Below are 24,609 nucleotides of genomic sequence, written 5' to 3' on the forward strand. Positions count from 1 at the left end.
AATTCATATAATAATTAATAAAATCGTGCTAAACATTGTGAATTATTAGGGATAGTAATAACTATCAATCATAAACATATGTGTATAAATAAAGAAATTACGTAAAGGAATTAAAAATTCAGTGATCCGACTCTCCACTCATTGTACCTGGCATCTACAAGTCACAACTGCGCATGTCAGCACTAGAAGGAACCAATCAATGCCGTCTACGCCATATACAGAAATAGACCTACCGCGCATGCGCCAAATACGTCATACACGCATGCTCAGTAGGCAAAAAGACACAAGAGCTTCCATATACAAAAGGGCATAGCCCTTAGCCTACTAGCTCCATGGAATACATATAAATGCAGCAATCCATAGATATAACCATAATTATAATAGCACCACTGATCTAATAACACCATAGATGAATATGGTGCATCTTATAACAGGGGATAATTGCTATTTCAGAGAAAACGCTATTACCTAATGCATTGCGTGTGTACAGCGCTCGGAAGAAATCCATAAATCTATCATAATATGACGATCTCTTTTCTCAGTTTCAAACTGGTAAAAAATGTACAAAAGAATTTAGTGGATACAATGTTTCCATCTTGGGATCTAACCACTTCTCTTCATATTCTTCATACATGTGTTGATTACCTGGTTGAAATATTGTTTAAAAATTTTTCCAGATTTAAGAGACTTATGATGCAGAGCGTCATGACGTCAGGGCGAGTCGCCATGGTAAGTATAATTTTTTCTTTTTAGTTTGCAGTGTTCCGTAGCGGACATTCTGGCCAGAAAACGGCACCACAATTGGGTGCGGTTTTTCAAACGGAATTCCCGGCGGCACACAGGGCGAATACGCTGTGTGCTTTTACGCAGCGTATGCGCCCTTTGTGAACATACAATAACAGTGACAATTGATGCTGAAACAGGGCAGACCTCCCCTGTAACTGTAGTACAGTGTAAAAACAGAAAAAGTGTATTACAGTGAAAAAGTATAGTGTAAAAAATAAATGAATAATATTGTCTCCCAATGATCTTTTCTGACCTTTGAGGGACAAACCATAAAAAAAAACAACAATAATAATATTAATAATAATAAAATGAAAAATCTAAAAATACAAAAAACAAAACAAAACAAAGCATGAATAAGCACAAAATAGCCCTCAGCCCAAAAAAAAAAGGCTCCCGTGTCGTACCGCTAGCCCCGGTCCAATTACCCTAAATTGAACATGGAATACATCAAAATTTATGGTAGACAATTACAAACACTAATAAAAAGTCTATTTTAGAGTCACACTTTATTGGTACCAAAAAATGAACTAGAATGTAAAAAAGTGTTTTTTTACTATCTTTTGAAATTATAAATCTAGAAAATTCAAATTAAAAGCAAAAATGTAGTATAAAAATAATAAATAGGTTTCCTACGTAATACAACCGTGTACATGATGCCTAACAGTGCTTACTATTGACTATTGGATTGTTTGTAAAAGACTGCAATTATTATTTGCTTCTGATTTACTAATGTATGGACAATCTTACATTTTGAGTGGAAATCCTGATAACAAATTTTAAAGGTTTTTATTTAAAAAAATGTAAACATTATTACTGGTGTTTTGGGTTGGGGTTTTTTCAGATTTTTTATATGTGACCATCCAATTCTAAAATATTCCGGTTTTCTCACTAGCCATTGAAGCACAAATAATAGGCTGGCATTTCGTATTTTCGGCAGTTCTATTTTCATCTTTGCTGTGTAAACTGGGACAGAGCTCTGCAGAGTCATCTTTTCATAAGAGGCAGGGGATTTAATGATAGATGACTGCTCTATTTTACTGCTGGAGGCCATGATAATGCAAGATAGTAACACTATACACACAAGTGAGGCTCTGTATACACCTCCACTACCATTGCCTGGAATCTTGAGGAGGGGTGGAATTCCATCTCTTTGTGGAGGTGGCATTATTCTACACTTTTCTGTCCATTATTGATTGCAGATACCATAAATTACACACACACTTTGCTGCACTGTCTATGCAAACAATACAGAAAGATGTATGAGCCTCCAATATGGCCACCCCAGCAAAGTTTTTAAAAATAATCATAAATAACTACACATTAAAAACATAATAAATTATTTCCTTTCTTACATTTAAATAATTAAACTAAAATTAGAAACACGATACATTCCATTTAAGTGCAAAGGTTTTCAGGGCTAAACACTCACACGGAAAATTGTAATAACTTTACATTGTGCTATCTGCCAACTGTTTACTGCACATATCATGTGTTGCCTCTAGCGGCACTTACTTCCTCAACACTCTACACCCATCTGACTCAATTAAAAACCAAAAGAAATATTAACAATTAGAATTTTTTGTTTCCGGGGGTAATGTATGTATGCAAGCTTATGGGGTTAAATGTAAAAAAAACAATAATGCCAATTCAGGTAAACCCTTATAGCATTTTAGAAGAAATGTATCCAATTCACTACATAGCTGTACCCTAAATACTAGTTACATAATCTGTATGCATACTTAAAAATGAACTCCGGGCAGCCTGGAGTTCCTGAATGACACTATTTTTTTTGTAGATTACCTACAGTCCTCTACTGGGCCACAGGTGAAGCCTGTGCTGGAAATGGCAACATTGCATGCGACACGCGCATGAGTTGCTTGGCAGGCAGGATAGAAAATCACCTCTTGGACTCCCATTGTTTACTAGAACGGGGATCGTTGCCCCCCCCCCCCCCACCAGCTTGAATGGAGCGGAGGATGATAATGCACCCTGCAGCTCTATTCAATGTCTATGGAACTGATGGAAAAAGCAGAGGTTTGTATTCAGTTGTCTTCTTTAGTTCCATAGACTTTAAATGGAGCGGTTCCTGCATGCTTGTCCACCGGTCCATTCAGAGTTATCCTCACTGCCATGGTGCAGGGAGGAAGAACGGATGACTTGGGACCTTGTTCTAGTAATCGGTTGGGGTTTCAGCAGGGAATAGGTGAAAAATTACTATTCTAGGAATATCCCTCTAAGTCCCTCTATATTTCATATGTACAGAACCCTGGAAGTTAATAGCACTATTTAATAAACAATAATGCTGAATTATGATTCCCACAGCTAGCACCATGAGGATTTTGTGTTAGTTTATAGGTGCAAATGTGTGGGAAAAGTGAGGATCCGAAGACATGTGCAGAGATTGGTCATAGAAGACGTCACCTTTGAGTCACTGAATGTAAATATTTATTCTCCCTATAACTGGATTTACTATATGATCTGAAGCAAGATGATAGTACCATTATTTTTTGTGAAATATCATATCCTTACCATATTGGTTCTGGGACTTTATATACTGAGGTTGGTTCTGATGCTGCATATATGTATTGAGCTTGGTTTTGATACTGTATTTATGTACTGTGTTTGATTCTGGTACTATATTTCTGTACTGAGCTTTTTTCTGGTGCTATATATATGTGCTGAGCTTTTCTCTGGTGCTGTATTTATGTACTGAGCTTTGTTCTGGTGCTATATTTATGCACTGAGCTTAGTCCTGTTGTTGTACCTATGTACTGAGCTTGGTTCTGGTGCTGTATTTATGCACTGAGCTTTGTTCTGGTGCTGTATTTATGCACTGAGCTTTGTGCTGGTGATGTATTTATGTACTGAGCTTGGTCCTTGTGCTGCTATATTTATGTACTGAGTTTTGTTCTGGTGCTGTATTTATGTACTACACTTTGTTCTGGTGCTGCTATATTTATGTGCTGAGCTTTGTTCTGGTGCTGTTTTTATGCAGTGAGTTTTGTTCTGGTGCTGTATTTAAGTACTGAGCTTGGTCCTGGTGCTATATTTATGTGATGTGATTGGTTCTTGCACTGTATCTATGCACTAATCTTAAATCTGGGTCCACATTTATATATAATATTTGAAATATTTTATTGTTTTATTTGATGAGGGGCCCAATTTGTAGAACACCCAGGCCTTATGGTCTACTTAATCTGCCACTGGTGGGGGAATGTCGAAGGAAGTAACAGTACAATACTCATTTATAGTTTGAAGTGGTAGGTGCGTTGGTGATGATAGATAGATTGATAGATAGATAGATAGATAGATAGATAGATAGATAGATAGATAGATAGATAGATAGACAGACAGACAGACAGACAGACAGACAGACAGACAGACAGACAGATAGATAGATAGATAGATAGATAGATAGATAGATAGATAGATAGAATCTTGTACATAAGGGGCAGTATTATATTAGTTTTATTTTTGTACATAAGAGGCAGTATTGAAACACTTTACTATAGTAATTATATTCTTGTACATAGGAGGCAATGTTATAGTAGTTATATTCTTGTATATAGAAGCAGTATTATAGTAGTTATATTCTTGTATATAGGGACAGTATTATAGTAGTTATATTCTTGTATATAGGGGGCAATATTATAGTAGTTATATTCTTGTATATAGGGGCAGTATTCTAGTAGTTATATTCTTGTACATAGGAGGCAATGTTATAGTAGTTATATTCTTGTACATAGGAGGCAATGGTATAGTAGTTATATTCTTGTACATAGGGGCAGTATTATAGTAGTTATATTCTTGTACATAGGAGGCAATGGTATAGTAGTTATATTCTTGTATATAGGGGCAGTATTATAGTAATTATATTCTTGTATATAGGAGCAGTATTATAGTAGTTATATTCTTGTATATATAGGGGGCAGTATTATAGTAGTTATATACTTGTATATAGGGGCAGCATTATAGTAATTATATTCTTGTATATAGGAGGCAGTATTATAGTAATTGTATTCTTGTACATAGGAGGCAATGTTATAGTAGTTATATTCTTGTATATAGGAGGCAGTATTATAGTAGTTATATTCTTGTATATAGGGGGCAGTATTATAGTAGTTATATTCTTGTACATAGGAGGCAATGTTATAGTAGTTATATTCTTGTACATAGGGGCAGTATTATAGTAGTTATATTCTTGTACATAGGATGCAATGGTATAGTAGTTATATTCTTGTATATAGGGGCAGTATTATAGTAATTATATTCTTGTATATAGGAGCAGTATTATAGTAGTTATATTCTTGTATATAGGGACAGTATTATAGTAGTTATATTCTTGTATATAGGGGGCAGTATTATAGTCGTTATATTCTTGTATATATAGGGGGCAGTATTATAGTAGTTATATACTTGTATATAGGGGCAGCATTATAGTAATTATATTCTTGTATATAGGAGGCAGTATTATAGTAATTGTATTCTTGTACATAGGAGGCAATGTTATAGTAGTTATATTCTTGTATATAGGAGGCAGTATTATAGTAGTTATATTCTTGTATATAGGGGGCAGTATTATAGTAGTTATATTCTTGTACATAGGAGGCAATGTTATAGTAGTTATATTCTTGTATATAGAGGGCAGTATTATAGTAGTTATATTCTTGTATATAGGAGGCAGTATTATAGTAGTTATATTCTTGTACATAGGAGGCAATGTTATAGTAATTATATTCTTGTATATAGGAGCAGTATTATAATAGTTATATTCTTGTATATAGGGGCAGTATTATAGTAGTTATATTCTTGTATATTGTGCAGTATTATAGTAGTTATATTCTTGTATATAGGGGCAGTATTATAGTAGTTATATTCTTGTATATTGTGCAGTATTATAGTAGTTATATTCTTGTATATAGGGGCAGTATTATAGTAGTTATATTCTTGTATATTGTGCAGTATTATAGTAGTTATATTCTTGTATATAGGGACAGTATTATAGTAAGTAATATTCTTGTATATAGGGGGCAGTATTATAGTAGTTATATTCTTGTACATAGGAGGCAGTATTATAGTAGTTATATTCTTGTACATAGCAGGCAGTATTATAGTAGTTATATTCTTGTATATAGGGGGCAGTATTATAGTAGTTATATTCTTGTACATAGGAGGCAATGTTATAGTAATTATATTCTTGTATATAGGGGCAGTATTATAGTAGTTATATTCTTGTATATAGGGGCAGTATTATAGTAGTTATATTCTTGTATATAGGGGCAGTATTATAGTAGTTATATTCTTGTACATAGGGGGCAGTATTATAGTAGTTATATTCTTGTATATAGGGACAGTATTATAGTATTTATATTCTTGTATATAGGGGTAGTATTATAGTAGTTATATTCTTGTATATAGGGGGCGGTATTATAGTAGTTATATTCTTGTATATAGAGGGCAGTATTATAGTAGTTATATTCTTGTATATAGGAGCAGTATTATAGTAGTTATATTCGTGTATATAGGGACAGTATTATAGTAGTTATATTCTTGTATATAGGGGGCAGTATTATAGTAGTTATACTCTTGTACATAGGGGGCAGTATTATAGTAGTTATATTCTTGTACATAGGAGGCAATGTTATAGTAATTATATTCTTGTATATAGGGGCAGTATTATAGTAGTTATATTCTTGTATATAGGGGGCAGTATTATAGTAGTTATATTCTTGTATATAGGGGCAGTATTATAGTAGTTATATTCTTGTACATAGGGGGCAGTATTATAGTAGTTATATTCTTGTATATAGGGACAGTATTATAGTAGTTATATTCTTGTATATAGGGGTAGTATTATAGTAGTTATATTCTTGTATATAGGGGGCGGTATTATAGTAGTTATATTCTTGTATATGGAGGGCAGTATTATAGTAGTTATATTCTTGTATATAGGAGCAGTATTATAGTAGTTATATTCGTGTATATAGGGACAGTATTATAGTAGTTATATTCTTGTATATAGAGGGCAGTATTATAGTAGTTATATTCTTGTATATAGTGACAGTATTATAGTAGTTATATTCTTGTATATAGGGGGCAGTATTATAGTAGTTATATTCTTGTATATAGTGACAGTATTATAGTAGTTATATACCTGTATATAGGAGCAGTATTATAGTAGTTATATTCTTGTATATAGGGGGCAGTATTACTAGTTATATTCTTGTATATAGTGACAGTATTATAGTAGTTATATTCTTGTATATAGTGACAGTATTATAGTAGTTATATTCTTGTATATAGTGACAGTATTATAGTAGTTATATTCTTGTATATAGAGGGCAGTATTATAGTAGTTATATTCTTGTATATAGTGACAGTATTATAGTAGTTATATTCTTGTATATAGGGGTAGTATTATAGCAGTGCTATTCTTGTACATAGGGCCACAATACATAGGGAGTACAATTGGGAGAAAGAACAGTAATAACACAAGACTGAGTAATAACAGATAGACAACGAAGTAAGGGTGCCATTTTTTCAAACTGACAGTGTATAGCTATGCCCGCCCATGCCACCTCAACACTAGTCACACTTCTGCCCTGCTACATCTATACAGCCATTTATTTTATTTAAACTGTTTCATTAACTACATTCAAGAACAGTTCAGTATCTGTAAAGTCCTTGCCACCACAATGCTCTGCTAAAAGGTTGAATGTTTAAAATGTGTTGGTTTTCATAAATAATTTGCAGGGGTTTCTCTTTATTTATTTATTTTTTTGTGCATCTACAATAATTTATGCTTGAATAAATAATACAGCCAGTAGCAAAAAGTATGGCCTCAGCCCAAAATTATTCCATTTGGCAGGTTCGGGATCTGTTTTTAGTTTACACATGAGTAGCATCAATCTGCATGTAAATAAAGACCCAAGCACATGGCTCTGCGGAGCTCAATGCTCCATGTTAACACTTCTATGCTAGAAAAAGTCATTGGACACATGAATATTTGTCCTTGTGCTGACTTGCCAAAGAAAACTATTAAGTTTCTTATGGCCAAGTTTACTTACTTATTTTTTTACAAGGAGCAATACTGAGAAACTCCTTAGATCTTGCTTGAAGCTTTGGGTTCTGTAGTGACATTGATGTTGTCAGTTGAGATTAAGTGCTGTTCCTAATGCATCTTGACAGCTGTTTTCTTATGGTATATACTACTTATCCTTATGAAAGAAAGTGGACAGCAGTCTTATCTCCTTTGTCTATTCTTTATCAATGGTAATGTATGCTGTTTTTAGCAAAAATTCAAGGCTCGAGAGAACTCAGATAATCTAACAGGGTGAATGTTGGGCATTTAGAAAAAATTTGCATAAATTGAAAAATGTTCATAACTTGGTCAATAACAAATGTTTTTTTAAAAAAAAAAACAGTAGTTATTTATCTACATCAAACCTAGTAGATTAGGTAGGAGATAGGGAAGTTATAAACTGGTGACAGAGCCTTTTTAAGACAGGTACTCAGAGGGTAAGAAGTAGATCATTTGAGGGATCGGTTGAGGTCCCAGTGTTGGGACTTCTAACAATCCAATAGTGATGGCATATCCTAGAGTTAGAATATATTTGGCATTGGCGATGGATCAATACAATGGATATTGAAGTGATCTTAGGTGCTCTTATGTAGTCTCTTGTAGGTTTTTTTTAAGAGCATCCAGTTCCTCAAGTACCTTTTAGTTAAAAAGTCAAGAAGACAACCCTGTCTATAAGCCCTAATAGGTTATATGAATGTCATAAAGGAGTTCCCTTGTTTAAGATTCCACCTCTATTAGTTGCTAAGAAAGAATAGCACCTGCTCTGGCAAGCTTGGCCCCGCCATGTTTCACCTGGTTGCCCATTCATTTGAATAGGCACCATGTAACATATTTGCCAAAATTCCCAATTTTGGCAAGACAATCCCGCAAATCTAACTACAAAGGATCAGAGTTTATGCAAATTTGAAAGTGAACATTTCCGTGTATGGGGGTTGTTTATGGGTAGAATGTGGTGGGGCTTAAAACGGTCGTATGAGTACGGTGCGGTTTTTCATACTGATGACCTATCCCTAGGATAGGTCATCAGTATATGAGCGGTGGGGGTCTGACACCCTGACCCCGCACCGATCGATCAGCTGTTCCCGCTGCCTCCGGGCATCGGATGTTAGTCAGTGTTCAGTGCCTGGAGCAGATGGCTCTGCACAGTGCATAGTAACGGGGCTGCGGAGCTGCAACTCTACTCCTACTTACTTTAATAGGAGCAGAGCTGCATTACATCTGCACGGCCGCTATACTGTGACCGGAGCCATCTACTTTTGGCACGGACATCCTGTGCCCGGAGGCAGCCAGAGCAGCTGATCGTGCGGGGTCCGGTTGTCTGACCCGCACCAATCATATACTGAAGGCCTATCCTGTGGATATGTCATCAGTATAGAGAAACGGACAACACATTTATTATGTCCCAATTTTGGAAATTTAAATCTTGGTGTGTATGCATGAAATACTACATGTCTACTATAGTAGCTACTGTTGAAGTAATGTGTGGTCGCCCACACACAATATACAGATGCAGCATACTAAAACTATCATTCGAAGGGTTTGTCTGCTTTTTGTGTAGAGACTTTTATCTACAGGGTGTATCTTGTATTGCAGTTTATCCCCATTTTCACGAGAGGACCTAGACCGCAATATCAAATACAGCCCAAAACAAGAGTGGAGCTGTTGCTGAATAAAAGCAGACTCTTTTTTTTATCATCCCAGACAACCCCTTCAGGTGTTATTTTTGTGCACCATGATAACTCTTTGAGTTTTGATAAGGCTGGAATCACACATCATGTATTTGTTGCAGGTTTTGATGCCTGAAGTGGTTTAAAAAAGAGTGATAAATACAAAGAAATTTTTGTTTGTCCTTTCTTTTGGATTAACTTCTGGTTAAAGAGGCTCTGTCACCACATTATAAGTGGCCTATATTGTACATGATGTGATCGGCGCTGAAATGTAGATTACAGCAGTGTTTTTTATTTAGAAAAACGATCATTTTGGACGGAGTTATTACCTATATTAGCTTTATGCTAATGAGTTTCTTAATGAACAACTGGGCGTGTTTTACCTTTTGGCAAAGTGGGTGTTGTACAGAGGATTGGATGACGCTGACCAATCAGTGACCAATCCGCATCATACACTTCTCACCATTCATTTACACTGCACTAGCGATATAGCTATATAGCTATGTGCAGCCACATAAACACACTATAATGTTACTGCAGTGTCCTGACAGTGAATATACATTACCTCCAGCCAGGACGTGATGTGTATTCAGAATCCTGTCACTTCTGTAGCGTCTCTGTGATATTTACAGCAAGGCAAGCGTAATCTCGCGAGATTACGATGTAACTTGTCATTTCAAGCGAGATTACGCTTGCCTTGCTGTAAATATCACAGAGACGCTACAGAAGTGACAGGGTTGTGAATAGACATCACGTCCTGGCTGGAGGTAATGTATATTCACTGTCAGGACACTGCAGTAACGTTATAGTGTGTTTATGTGGCTGCACATAGTGATCTAGCTATATCGCTAGTGCTGTGTAAATGAATGGGGAGAAGTGTATGACGCTGATTGGTCACTGATTGGTCAGCGTCATACACTTCTCTCCACAATGCCCACTTGGCCAAAAAGTAAAACACGCCCAGTTGTTCATTAAGAAACTCATTAGCATAAAGCTAATATAGGTCATAACTCCGTCAAAAATGATTGTTTTTCTAAATAAAAACAATGCTGTTATCTACATTACAGCGCCGATCACATTATGTAGGAGATAGGGCACTTATAATGTGGTGACAGAGCCTCTTTAAATAAAACTGCATCAAAATCTGCAACAAATACACGATGTATGAATTCAGCTTTACACAGTGATTTGTACAACATGTCAAACTCATATGTCTATAAATTGCTTTGATTTGGAAACAGATGAGCAAAATGTTCAAAAACAGATAAAGTGAACCCCCTTTAGCTATAACACATGCATGAGATACAGTATACAATACATTCATCTAATGCCAATATTCCAAAAACTGGAAAGACTGACATTCTGTCCATTAAAAAGTGATTTTGAATATAACCTAATGAAAGAACGTATGCACATACAATATCTTTTATTCAGATTTAGCCAAGTACAAATAAAACCATCCACCATCATTATATTCACAGAGCTGATAAAATGTACATAAGTAATGCGACAGAAAGGGCAATGTATTCTTTATAACATCTGATCAATAGAGAACTGGTCTATATCTCCTGGTACACAGGGAAACCTAAAAAAGAAAAAGTCTCCTGCAGCTTTTAAATCAATTTAATTGTACACAACCATGGGATAATACAAGCCTTCCATTTCTTCTCTCACAAATCATTAGCCGGGATCATCGGCAACGAAAGGAAAGATATGGAAAAAAACGCAGATTAATATTGGTTCAGTCACTAACTGTTTGTTTCAGTGAATGTACTTAGCTGATATTCTGTAGAGTAGGAATGTAAATATATGTTCCTTGGTTTCCTAGATATAAAACCTAACCCCCTGGAGATTATAGGCTACAGTGTCAGTTTCAATTTCGCTGTTTAGAATAGAATTTAATTAGTGTTTAAACCACAAAGCTTCTCAACACAAAATCTAGTACCAGCTTTATATCACTCTCTTAAAGGGGAATGAAAGTGAGAAAATATTTACGGGGTTGTCTGCTTTTTACAATCCCCTTTTTAAAATGAGCAGATTACAGGAACAAGGACCATGTGACCTCCAGCGATCAAATGTGATCTGCTGGGGAGTCTAAAGCCAAGTGATTAAAGAGGCTCTGTCACCACATTATAAGTGCCCTGTCTCCTACATAATGTGATCGGCGCTGTAATGTAGATAACAGCAGTGGTTTTTATTTTGAAAAACGATCATTTTTTAGCAAGTTATGAGCAATTTTAGATTTAGTTTCTTAATGCCCAACTGGGTGTGTTTTTACTTTTGACCAAGTGGGTGTTGTAAAGAAGTGTATGAGGCTGACCAATCAGTGACCAATCAGTGACCAATCAGTGTCCTACATTTCTCATTGTTCCAGCCCAGCTTCTTTCACTGCACAATCTCACTGTGCTGTGGATCATGCTGGGCTGGAACAATGAGAAGTGCATGACGCTGATTGGTCACTGATTTGTCACTGATTGGTCAGCCTCATACACTTCTTTACAACACCCACTTGGTCAAAAGTTAAAACACACCCAGTTGGGCATTAAGAAACTAAATCTAAAATTGCTCATAACTTGCTAAAAAATGATCGTTTTTCAAAATAAAAACCACTGCTGTTATCTACATTACAGCGCCGATCACATTATGTAGGAGATAGGGCACTTCTAATCTGGTGACAGAGCCTCTTTAATTTCCCTGCAGCACCACCACAGGGGAAATAAGGCATTACATGATACCCAGTGAAATCAATCGTCTGTATGTGTAATGTACATAATGCGTTCTTCAATGGAACAAAAATACACTTTGTAGCTCATTTATAAATGAGCCTCCCCCTTTTATTAACTCAGAATGCCTTAATAGAGCAGTTGAAATCAGGAATTTTTAAATTATATCAGGTACCAATTTTCTAGAGGTATTCAGTATTAGTTTTGACATATTCCCTTGTAGACATTCAAGTAAATTATAGCTTTTACATTTTGTCTGTTTTAGCATAATTTTTCAGTAACTTTCACCTTGAAGCGACTGAGTCTGAAGGGTCAGCTTGTTTCTGAATTGGTCTAAAGGCTAGAGCTGCAGTGAGGTCCTTAACCAATCAGATTTAGCAGAGTATGTCAGGTGACATGATAGACCCATGTCACGGTGCGGGGTGTGGACCCACTGGGCCATACCGCGTAGCGGATAGGCAGCTGGCCAACCAGGTACAATACAATGTCTATAGTCCAGAAAGGGTACCTGTGGCAATGTAGACAGTAGCGGTGATTCAGGCTTAAGATAAGTTTCCGGGAGCAGACAGGCACCCGGTAGGTGTAACACAGCAGATGCAGCGGAAGACACAGCTTGACTCCAACTCTTGACGGGACAGAGGCACCGTAGCACAGGATACAGAGTACAGGCAGCAAGAACGGGTAACACTGGGAACTGGAAAACACTAGGAGACCATTTGCAAGCCAAACTTTAGGTATACAACAATGCTCAGACAATGATCAAGAGGGCAGAGCCCCTTTTATAGTCCGGCAGCATTCTGGGCTAATTGCAGATTACCTGCAATTGTGCGTGAACTGGCCCTTTAAGGCTGTGCACGCGCGGGCGCACGGGCGAGCGCGCCCTGCGGGAGACAGTTTCTGAAGCAGGAAGTGAGTGCCGGCGTCTCCCAGGAGGGAGATGCCGCCGAGAACTCACATGGCCATGGCCTCGGCCGTCAGAGGGTAAGTCAGAACGACGGGCAGCGGCCATAGACGTTACAACCCATCAGATGCTAAATGCTGTTTTCTAAGAGGACGAGACCAAAAAAAAATTCAGGACAGCTGCAATGTAAGATACTATCATAAGATCACAATCACATAGAGCAGAACATTTTTATCATAAGATTCTATAATAATTGCTTCAAAGACCTAGAAAAACAGCATTTTGATGACAGACTTTTTAACTGCACAACCCAGTTAAATTGGACCTGTCACTAGGTCATATAAGTTAAACTGGTAAACTGACCTGAATAGCGCTGTTCTTTTTTTCCTGGACACCCCCTGTTCCAGTGATATGGCCCACTGTTGTGTTGGCTCCCTATTTTCGAATTTGTTGTAGTTAGCCAACAGGGTGTGAACTACCCTTAAGCTACCTTCCTCGGATTGGTCAGCAATGAGCACTGTGTATAGAATAAAGGCAGCGGCACTGGTCCCGGTGATTATGTGACTGGTCACATGATAGCCGGGAAGCCGTTAGTGAGAATCTGCTGCTGGGTCAATAGTCACTATAAGAGGGCTAATTTCCCCTGTGACTGGGGCTGCCAGTTACATTGGAAAAACAAAGTGTAAAAGAAGAAAAAATAAAGTCCCTCAAAGGACTTTTCTGACCTTTGAGGGAGAGACCATAATAATAAAAAAATAAAAGTAAAATAAAGTGCAAAAAAAGTAAGAATAAATACACATAAAATACCCGCCCAAAATAAACGTTAAACCCCCCCGCCCGCCAATCATTATTGTAATGCTTGAGCTGACCCATGTACCCTAAAATAGCTATGTAATATATCAAAATTTACGGTAGACAATGTCAATCACAAATAAATGGTCTATTTTGGGGTAAAACTATATTATTACCAGAAAAAAATTAGCTGAAAAGTAAAAAAGCATATTTTTTTACTATTATTTTAAAACTTTAAGCCTAGAAATTCTAAAATAGAATAAAGGATGTGTATAAAAATGCTAAAAAAAGAGAAACCTGCTGTAAAGGATCTGCCAGACACAGCTTCTGTGTCGACACCCATGGTTAATCAGTCTGCACCTGCTCCTAGGTCTGATAGAGTGACTCGATCTGCTACCACTCAGACTGGTAGGCTCAGGATTGGGAGAACCTATCACAGCCTGGCCAGACGGTTCTAGCTCCCGCCCTCGGCCTATTTATACCTTCATTTCCAGCTTGTCTTCGCCTGTGATTCTTTCCTGTTTCCCGGCTCTGCTGCTCCTGCTATTATTATTGACCTTGCTTCATTTTGACCCTGGCTTTACTGACTACGCTCCTGCTCTGCGTTTGGTACCTCGTACACTCCTGGTTTGACTCGGCTCGTTCACTACTCCTGTTGCTCACGGTGTTGCCGTGGGCAACTGCCTCATTTCCCTTAGCTTCTGTGTACCCTTGTCTGTTTGTCTGTCGTACACATATTGAGCGTAGGGACTGTCGCCCAGTTGTACGCCATCGCCTAGGACGGGCCGTGCAAGTAGGCAGGGACTGAGTGGCGGGTAGATTAGGGCTCACCTGTCTGTCTCCCTACCCCGTCATTACACCTGCATTGTCTATGCAGAAAACATTGCAAAAATCAAGTCGCTATCCGTTAAATTAAGGTGTGGCTAAACGGTGTCTGGTCCTGAACCGGTTAAACTCCTTGGTAGCATATTTCAAATGTATTTCAATGGACTATTCTTTGGGTACTGTGTGGCACTATTATGTAGGCATTACAGTCATATTACGTGGGCACTGTGTTTGTTGCACTTTGAGCATTGTGTGGTTGTATTATTTATTCATAAGGCACAATCTCTTTGAAAATATTATGACAGTACAACAACTCATTTTACGTCCATTCTTCCCACATATGGGATACCCATAAACCTCCACTAATCTTGAAACAACGCTGGTCTTTGGTGATGGAAAAAAAATAACTAAATATCAAAAGGTTTGGTCCTATTGTTAAACAGGAAAATTTAGCCCAGTGATTCTTTTGATATTACTGAACTAAAGTCTAAAACATAAAGTGCTGAACAATTTGTCTGTCATGTAAATCGAGAAAATAAAACGCAATCAAACAGTATTAGATAACCTAAACATCAGAGAGATTTTCGGAGATTTTACTACAACATACGCATAATGCATCATAATAATACATTACAGAAACACGTTTTACATTTTAGAAGCATTTTAAAATGCATAGTGCACCACGCTCAATTTGTGCTTTATATAAGAAAAATTGCTTGCGATTACATAGGCTGTTGGCATATGAAACCTTTTATACCACATAGTGTAGTGTAGTTGAGATAAAATATGCTAATTAAGACCAAATTTACACCTTCATTGACTCTGAAAGCTGTGTGGGAAAGCAAAATAAATAGGAAATATTGCAGAATGAACCTGCTCCAACATTGAGTTAAAATTATACACATGAAAAGACTCTTTCAGCTTAAATAGCCCAGTTGTGGTGAACCTACTACTCCATGGAGAAAGCCATTAATGAGGTGATCAAGCTCATTAGGTAGAACATTAGTAAACTATGAAAGGAACATTACTAAATATAGCAATTGAGGAGGGATGGGGAAATACGAAATCAGTATAGGTTCTGTATTTTAATACAGACTGCAAAATGTTTAAAGTTGATCAGACGTTCATAGAAAGAAAGGACTGATATTAAACACAAAGCAAATTAGGCAGATAAGGCCCCATAGGTAACTAGACCCTAAGCATGACCATCTAACTCATTACCTAAAGTTGCCTTTGTGGTCCACTTTGGACAATCCCTTTATGTTGGAAGAGACCACTGTCAATACGTTGATCACAGGAGGAACCTGGCAGCAAGTGTTCAATTTCCCTACAGTGCCACCACAGGAAAACTTCAGCATTACACAATTCCTAAATAAAGATGACTTGTCACTAGGTGATGTAAGTGGAACTGGTTTACTGACCTAATTAGCGCTGTCTCTCTGATTCCTGCACTGTTTTTCTTTTTTTTCCTGAACCCCACCCCCCCCCCCTTCCTTTCCAGAGATATGGCCCACTGATGTGTTGGCTCCCCCTACGCTAATTTTCTGCAGTTAGCAGACAGGGCGTGAACTACCCTCAAGCTGCCTTGTGCTGATTTGTCAGCATCAGAGGCAGGGAAGCTAGCTCCACCCTGTTGGCCAATTACAGCAAATAGGGGGCCAACACAACAGTGGGCCATATCTCTGAAATGGAGGGGTCCAGGAAAAAAGAAAAAACAGTGTGATTCAGGACAGTTAACCAGTTTAACTTATATGGCCTAGTGACAGGTCCTCTTCAAATCAATCTGTCTGGGCTGTCCATGTAATGAAAGGACAGGTCCTCCAGAGTGAGAGATGTCCTTTGTAGCCATTCTACACTTTTACTAATAGATAAGGGGTTCTTAATTATATTAACATAGAATTCTCTAATAGGGAATTAATTTTTTTTAAACTAGACATCCCGTTTAAATACGCACGTTGGAACCACGAAGACTCCACATATGTCTCAGGAGACAACCACAAATTATACTTGCGCTAATAATGCTCGTGAATGGTCACATTGCTCGGCTGTTTACGCAACACCCACAGAACATAATGGAGAGAGCCACTCACATGCCCGACCCCCTCTTCACTTTGTCCCAACGGAATTGGCACCCAGTAGCCGCCTTACTAGGTGAAGCGGTGGTTGGATGACCCCTCCCCTAATCTTGATATAGGAGTGGGTTTTAGAGCTGGGCCCGTATCTTTCAGACATTTATGGCATATCCTGTGGATCTGACGTGAATGTCTAATTTGGAAATAACCCTTTAAACTATTATTATGTGGTAGATTTTGCAACAAAATAGGCATAGTCTGATATATAATCCTTAGGCCATGTTCACAAGTTCAGGACTGTGTCAATATTTAGTTGCCGCAGATTCTGCGCTGAATAACCGCAGATTAGCTCCATTTAACTACAATGGGGCTGACTCGCGTGCGCCAGTCCGGAGCTAAAATTAAAGTGTCAGCTGCGTATTTCTGCCATGGAAAATCTTAAAATCAATGCCGTATTTGCCGATGGCAATTTCGTGTGTGTGAACATATCCTCAATGTACGGCTAAGGACTTAGGGCTATGAAAATTTCTATTGGGGGTTTTATGTCGCCTTTTAAAAAACTAATTATTTTATAGAGTGTTATAAGAATAATGAGATTTTGGTACAAACACTAGGGCTGTTGATCACTGGATTAGACCATCCATAACCTTAAAGAGGCTCTGTCACCAGATTCTCAAATCCCTATCTCCTATTGCATGTGATCGGCGCTGCAATGTAGATAACAGCAACGTTTTTTATTCCCAAGCACTGTAAACTTTCAGATTGGTTGCGCTGTGAATATTCGGAGAACGTGATTGGTTTATGTGCAGGGTAATGAACATACAGACAAGCAGTAGAAGACTGACTAAGGGCTGAGCATTTAATTGAATTCAGTCTTCTACTGCTTGTCTGTATGTTCATTACCCTGCACATAAACCAATCACGTTCTCCGAATATTCGCAGCGCAACCAATCTGAAAGTTTACAGTGCTTGGGAATAAGTGACTGGGGCAGAAGAGGATGGAGGCGCAGCCTTATATAGTGGATCGAGCGGGTTCCCCAGCAGCATTTTAAAAAAAAACAGGATCCTGACCTGTCCACAGAGTTTAAGGCAGCACAGAGTATTTCAGAAGCCGCGTTCTGCTCCCGTAGGTAAACAGGGTAGCAGCACTGCGAAGACCGCACGGTGAATTCACCGGCGGTCAGGATAGAACGTAGCAGCTAGATGAGGGGAACACACCCAGCTGCTAAGTGAGACACAGCAGGGCGCCCTTCCAACACAACCGTGCTGTTAGCTATACAGCTGACGGCTGTCAGCCGTGCAGTAGGATCTTGTGCGGGGTGGTGACTTGCCAATCATGTGAAGGTGTTATTGAGGACAGGAGTGGAGGAGAGGTAACAGACTGAGAGCTCCGTAATGGTAAGAGCAGAGTTCACAGCAGCACAGAATATTACAGGAGAGGAGCGTGCAGATGTTGAGGAGTGTATGACGCTGACTGGTCACTGATTGGTCAGCATCATACACATAAACACGCCCAGTTAAAAACACAATACACGCCCAGTTGGACATAACGAAAAAAAAACGCCCAGTTGTCCATTTCAAAGCTCATTTGCATATATATAAAATAGCTCATAACTTGGCCAAAAATTAACGTTTAAAAAAAAACAAAAAAAAAACGTTACTGTAATCTACATTGCAGCGCCGATCACATGCAATAGGAGATAGGGGTTAGAGAATCTGGTGACAGAGCCTCTTTAACCAGCTACTGGCAATTCTCCATGAAAATCTATGATTCCTACAATTTTTTTATCTGCATTATTGTATCCAAACACGTCACTACGACTCTATTAAGCTTCCAGTTTTATCTAACTAAAGCTTGACTAAACTTGATACAATTTCAAAACAACCTATAGAGGAAATGGTCAAGTACAACTCAAACATAATATGTAATAGAAAAAACATCTTTATTAATGGACAGATACATGAACAATTAAAAAATGAGTCATACAATGTAAAAAGGCGTCAGCCCATGCAGGATATATGAAATACTAATGTGACATGAACATATATAGAAAGACCCAATTACATGGATACCGATGTTAAAAATAGTAGGCTAAATCCACATGACTTGTAGAAAACAATGTGTATATAAAGTGCTAGTGTGCAAAGGCAATGTGCTTCCTATGGAAAGGACACAATACATTTGTGTCAAAGTATAGCAGGTAAATATACGAAGGCATCTGCCGAAACGCGCGTCGGGTCTGGCGACTCCTCCATGCGGTGATATGAATCTGGGTACGTACCATCATTCTTGTTATCTGACTCTTTTGGCTGCTTATTGACTGCATTCAGGCTATATCTTGGGCATATGAGCCCTTTGCATTTATTGCTACCTAACCTGCCTTTACCTGCTATACTTTGACACAAATGTATTGTGTCCTTTCCATAGGAAGCACATTGCCTTTGCACACTAGCACTTTATATACACATTGTTTTCTACAAGTCATGTGGATTTAGCCTACTATTTTTAACATCAGTATCCATGTAATTGGGTCTTTCTATATATGTTCATGTCCCATTAGTATTTCATATATCCTGCATGGGCTGACGCCTTTTTACATTGTATGACTCATTTTTTAATTGTTCATGTATCTGTCCATTAATAAAGATGTTTTTTCTATTACATATTATGTTTGAGTTGTACTTGACCATTTCCTCTATAGGTTGTTTTGTATGTGTTCGGTCAAAGTACCAAGTTATATTTGGTTTACCTGTATGATCTTCCAACGGTATAGTCTCGGTTATACACATACCACTAGACTGTCTTATATATAAAAGAGATATATACACGGTTTCCATTGGGCTAGTGATCATACTGTTGCTGCATGTGTACAAATTGGTTATTGATACAATTGCAGCAAACTCTCACCTGTGAGAAGTATTAGGTCTGTTGGAATTTTCAGTCACTGGAAGAGATTTAGAAAAGGACTTGAAACACAAAAATATATTAGAAAGTCCCAAAACTTTTTATTGTACTTTAACTAAGCTTTATGTTCATTAACCCACAGGGTCCCATTAAATAGTTACAGAAATGTAAAAGGGCATTATTTTTTAGGTTAAGACTAAATGCCTACATGTATGACTATGACAGATGTAGATTCTGTAGATGTAGCCCATTGGCAGCTCCACTAACATTGAGGTGTTGTAGAAGCTACTGGACCACTCACCACTTATTTGACTGGATGAAGGTGTGGGATGACTTACACTCACCATGGACGAGTGAGTTCTCGGCGGCATCTCCCTCCTGAGAGACGCCGGCACTCACTTCCTGGTTCGGACACTGTCTCCACAGTTGCAGAGTATCTGAAATTAGCCCAGAATGCTGCTGGACTATAAAAGGGGCTCTGCCCTCTTGATCATTGCCTGAGCGTTGTTGTATACCTAAAGTTTGTCTTGCAAATGGTCTCCTAGTGTTTTCCAGTTCCCAGTGTTACCCGTTCCTGCTGCCTGTACCCTGCATCCCGTGCTACCGTACCATCAGGAGTTGGAGTCGTGTTGTGTCTTCTGCTGCATCTATTGTGTCACACCCCGGCAGGTGTCTGTCTGCTGTCAGAGCCTCATCTTAGCCTGAATCCACCGCTACTGTCTACTTTGCCTCAGGTACCCCTTCTGGACTATAGACATTGCATTGTACCTGTTTGGCCAGCTGCTATCCCTCTACGCGGTACGGCCCAGTGGGTCCACACCCCGCGCCGTAACAAGTGGCTTTATCCTTATTATGCATCAGAAAAATCAGTTTAAACATTGCAACTCCATGTACCACAAACAGCAAGACCTTGCCTATGATCAGATAATTAGGGACCTGAGGACAACCAAAAATTAGCTATGTACCAAACAGATAGACATCATCTGTGGTGTCAATGGTCATTTATGGTGAAATCCTCCAATCACTTCAAGAATTACTCATAAAAAGAAATGAAGAAAAAAAAATGTGGCGCTTTCCATATTAGGAGACCACTTTCGAAATCCCAGTTGACATCTGATCATTTGAACAATGAGAAAAAGGCCAAAATTCCACAATATTAAGAACTGAACGACTTCTTTATCTACTAAGCAGCATCTGCTTCACTTCGCATTAACAAGGAATGACATCATTAAATGCTTCTGGCATCCATTTATTGTGTATGTGGAGATGAAAGCGGCATTTCTGTCAACACATAAAGACGTCAGCATTTTGTATTTCCCATTCTCACATAGTCAGGTCTAGGTAGGCCTTTTAAAGTATTACAGTAGCATTATGTTAATAAACATGATCAAGAATACGTTGTTAATAGTAATGTTTAAAGGCAATCTCTACTTTTAAACCATAAAACGAAGCAGCTATTCAAATATTCTTGATTAAAAATCTCCTGCCGTTTTGTGTATACAGCTCGTATGTAGATCTTTGTATCTTCATGGCTACAGATTGAAACCATACTCTTCTTGCGCAGTCATGTGTTACCCTCTGCCACTTCTACATTAAAGATGAGGAGTCGGTTGTGAGGCTTTGTTCCTCAGATCCATATGTTGGAGGTATACTATTTTTCAAGATATATCTCCGACGGGAGGCTGCAACATATCCCACTTTTTAGGCCAACAGCAGGATACATCACCCATAGGATCTCATTGTAAAAAGAAAAATGTATACTGCACAGTATACTAACGTTTTTTTACTGTATATCTTTTGCCATATGGCATGGGAATGGAGGCCTAAGAATATGTTTGATATAGGGCTCTGATGTGATGTGAATGGAGCTTTACTGGTACTGTACACTTAGCACTTGTTATGGAAGGTGGGAGGCAGGATGAGTATGCGCCTGGTGCACATGGGGAAGACATTGGTTAAAAGTCTGGTGCACATAGAGGAGTGAAGGAAGGCTGGGTAAAAATCAGGTGGCCAACCTGCTGCTAGGATTGATGATGTCATCAAGACTGATGGCTAAACGTGCTGTCAGCGCAGTAGAGTGGGTAATGATCTGTTCCACTGTCCGCTACGGTCAAGCACCCACTCTCCATTAATATTTAAAATTGAATTGCAGATTCATGGTAAACTCTCAAGATGGCAGGTTAAGTGGTTACCCTTAGGCAGTAGCTGAATGACGTTCAGTCCCCACTGAAACGGGAGTGGAAAATAGCTGAAAGTGGCACAGCTATGGCACCCAACTCAATATCAGCAGAACCAGTGCCTTACATGCAAGGACCATGACGTCCCTATTCCTCTATGAACAGGAGGACCTCAAGGAAAGAAGACTCAAGTCCTTTAATATGGCCGTGAAAACGTTCGCCGATCAACAAGACAATCACAAGGAGCAATGATCGGTTAAGTATGGGGATGAACGATCGTCACTGCAATCATTTGTCCCAATACATTTCCATCATGTCGGCAGCACACTTCCCTGTGAACACAGGGAGATATGCTGCCGACTAGCGACCATTTTATTGGCCGCATAAACCACCAGATCATTGGCTGATCATTGTCCTCTTTACACATGGCAATGATCCGGAACAAGCGTTCACATGAATGCCTTTAAAAATATCAAGTATAATTAGAAAAATAATCTTCTCGTTGTTCCCCCCAGAACCAAACCACTCATGTCCATGATATTACAGCTCAGCCTCATTCACTTGAAATAGACTCAGCAGCAATACCAGACACAGCCTGCAGACAAGAGTAGTGCTGTTTCTAGAATAAGGCAGCCCAACTATTTTCTAATCTTATACCACCCCATTAAGAACAGTGGGGTAGAAGTCTGGGAATTAGTCTAAATTAGGATTCCTATTATTTTTTTTGCTATATGCCAAATCTTCTATGGTTTCTAGAACTTCATTCTGTATCACAGCCCTGCAGATCCTGACTATTTAACAAAAGGCATACACTGTATCCGTACAGCACAATCTACTAAAGAGGATTAGCGGCCGGCTTTAGACTAGAGCCCATACTATTGCTTTATAGTTGTAAGGAGCACATCAGTCGCCTTGTTGAGGATAAATTCTCACATCTTTCACTCCCGGTAGATTTGAAAGGTCATGAATGTATAGAATTGTTGCTCTTAAACTTTCCAGAGCTTAAAGTGCTCCAGTTTGTCATTTCTTTCCACTTGTCATTAATTGGAATTGAAGGCATGCACATTTGCACAGCCAGCAGCCGAAGGATCTGAGGGACAGACAAAATACACTATATCCACTAACACACTTGAATTTGAATTTTTTTATTTTTTTTATTTTTTTTGAGGCATCATTTAAATTTGTAATCAATCAGATTTTCTAATGTTTTCCAGATTAAGCAGGACCACCTCCACTGGCTTATTATCAGCAATCAGTTTCATGCTGCGGACAGAGAACAGAACAAGTGTGCAGCCCTCTAAAAATAGTCATCTTTTATTAATATGATGAACAGAACAAATAGATAGAATGGGTTGTGATTCTCCCGTCTCCAATCTAATCATGAAAGTAGCAGAACAGTCAGGCTTCAAACAAAAAAGCAACTACTTTTCAGTGCCTGGAGATAAAATAATGCCGATATGTATATTCCTTCTATATGACTTGTTTGTTCAATTTTACTCATAAAAGAAACAGAACTCGGCTTAATCATAGTGTTTAGATTTAATTACATTATCGGTGCAATATTAAAGTTGGTCGAGGGCCCAGTTTATCTGCTTATCAAGTCATGGAGATTTGGCAGTCATTAAAAAATACATTAAAGGGACAGGAGCTAGAGTTGAACTAGAAATACAAGATTATTCAGAAAGGATATTTATTTTATTAGGAAACTGTACTCGAAATGCAGAGGTTACCTATGGTGATCTATACTTTACCTGGGTGAATAGTTTAACATTTAAAGCATAACCATTATTATTTCTTTGTGTCCATAAATAAATAGTGTATGCAAAGATAAGAAACTTTGTAATATATCTTGTTAAAAAAAAATGCCCCCTTCTCTGATTATCCTTTTGCCCCTATATCTGGCTATTGCATTGTCTGTAACTGATCAGAATCTCTGCACTCACTGAAAAACCACCACCTCTATGAGACATGAAAGTTGTTGGAGCTTCTCACTGAGGGATCAGATTACACAGAGACAAGAGACTTGGGGGGAGTCTGCCTGAACACACAATGAATCTCAAGGCCCTTTTAAACGGACCAATGATCGGGCAAATGAGCGTTCATATGAAAGCTCGTACAGGATCATTGTCTTGTGTAAACAGTGCAACGATCAGCCGATAAATGGGCAAACGCTCGTTCATTGGCTGATCGCATCTTTTTTTTTTTAATCTGTTTTTATTACAAGTAGTAGAAGCATATATAGATTCATAACTTGATGATATACAATTTTAACAAGTGAACACATAAAACAAAAGAAGCAGGAAAAGAGGCAACACCAATCATCCTAGAAGTCCAACTGAGCAATATTGGCAGAGACCTCCAGAAGGAGAGGATGGGGAAGAATATGGAGAGGAGGTGGAGAGCGAGAAGAAAGGTAGAAAGAGAGGGGGTGAAGAAGGGGGGCGAGGAAGGGAACACTCCTCAGCATCCAACCAATAAACCTCCGTCCCATATTGATTATGGTATTAAGACAGCAAGGAGATATACTCCAAAGAGTTCTCAAAGCTTACCCAGGTAGACCAAGATCACATGAATTTATCATGAGAGTCCCGTATGGATGTTGTGAGCTCTTCCATGCGTTTCAGTTTTTGGATCTTCTGAAACCAAAGGCGCATCGTGGGTTGTTCGACCTGCTTCTGTA

At 38.4% G+C, this 24,609-nt stretch overlaps 1 long non-coding RNA gene across 1 annotated transcript; it reads left to right on the plus strand.

Annotated features, from left to right (window-relative positions):
• Window positions 1-677: 677 nt before the first annotated feature.
• Window positions 678-23,392, plus strand: LOC142660523 (uncharacterized). Its single transcript, XR_012850507.1, has 3 exons — window positions 678-729; window positions 21,905-22,184; window positions 23,144-23,392. It is a non-coding gene; the product is annotated as an uncharacterized LOC142660523 (long non-coding RNA).
• The last annotated feature ends 1,217 nt before the right edge of the window (window positions 23,393-24,609 follow it).

This window comes from Rhinoderma darwinii, chromosome 9 (assembly GCF_050947455.1).
Source record: "Rhinoderma darwinii isolate aRhiDar2 chromosome 9, aRhiDar2.hap1, whole genome shotgun sequence".
NCBI classification, from domain to species: Eukaryota; Metazoa; Chordata; class Amphibia; order Anura; family Rhinodermatidae; genus Rhinoderma; species Rhinoderma darwinii.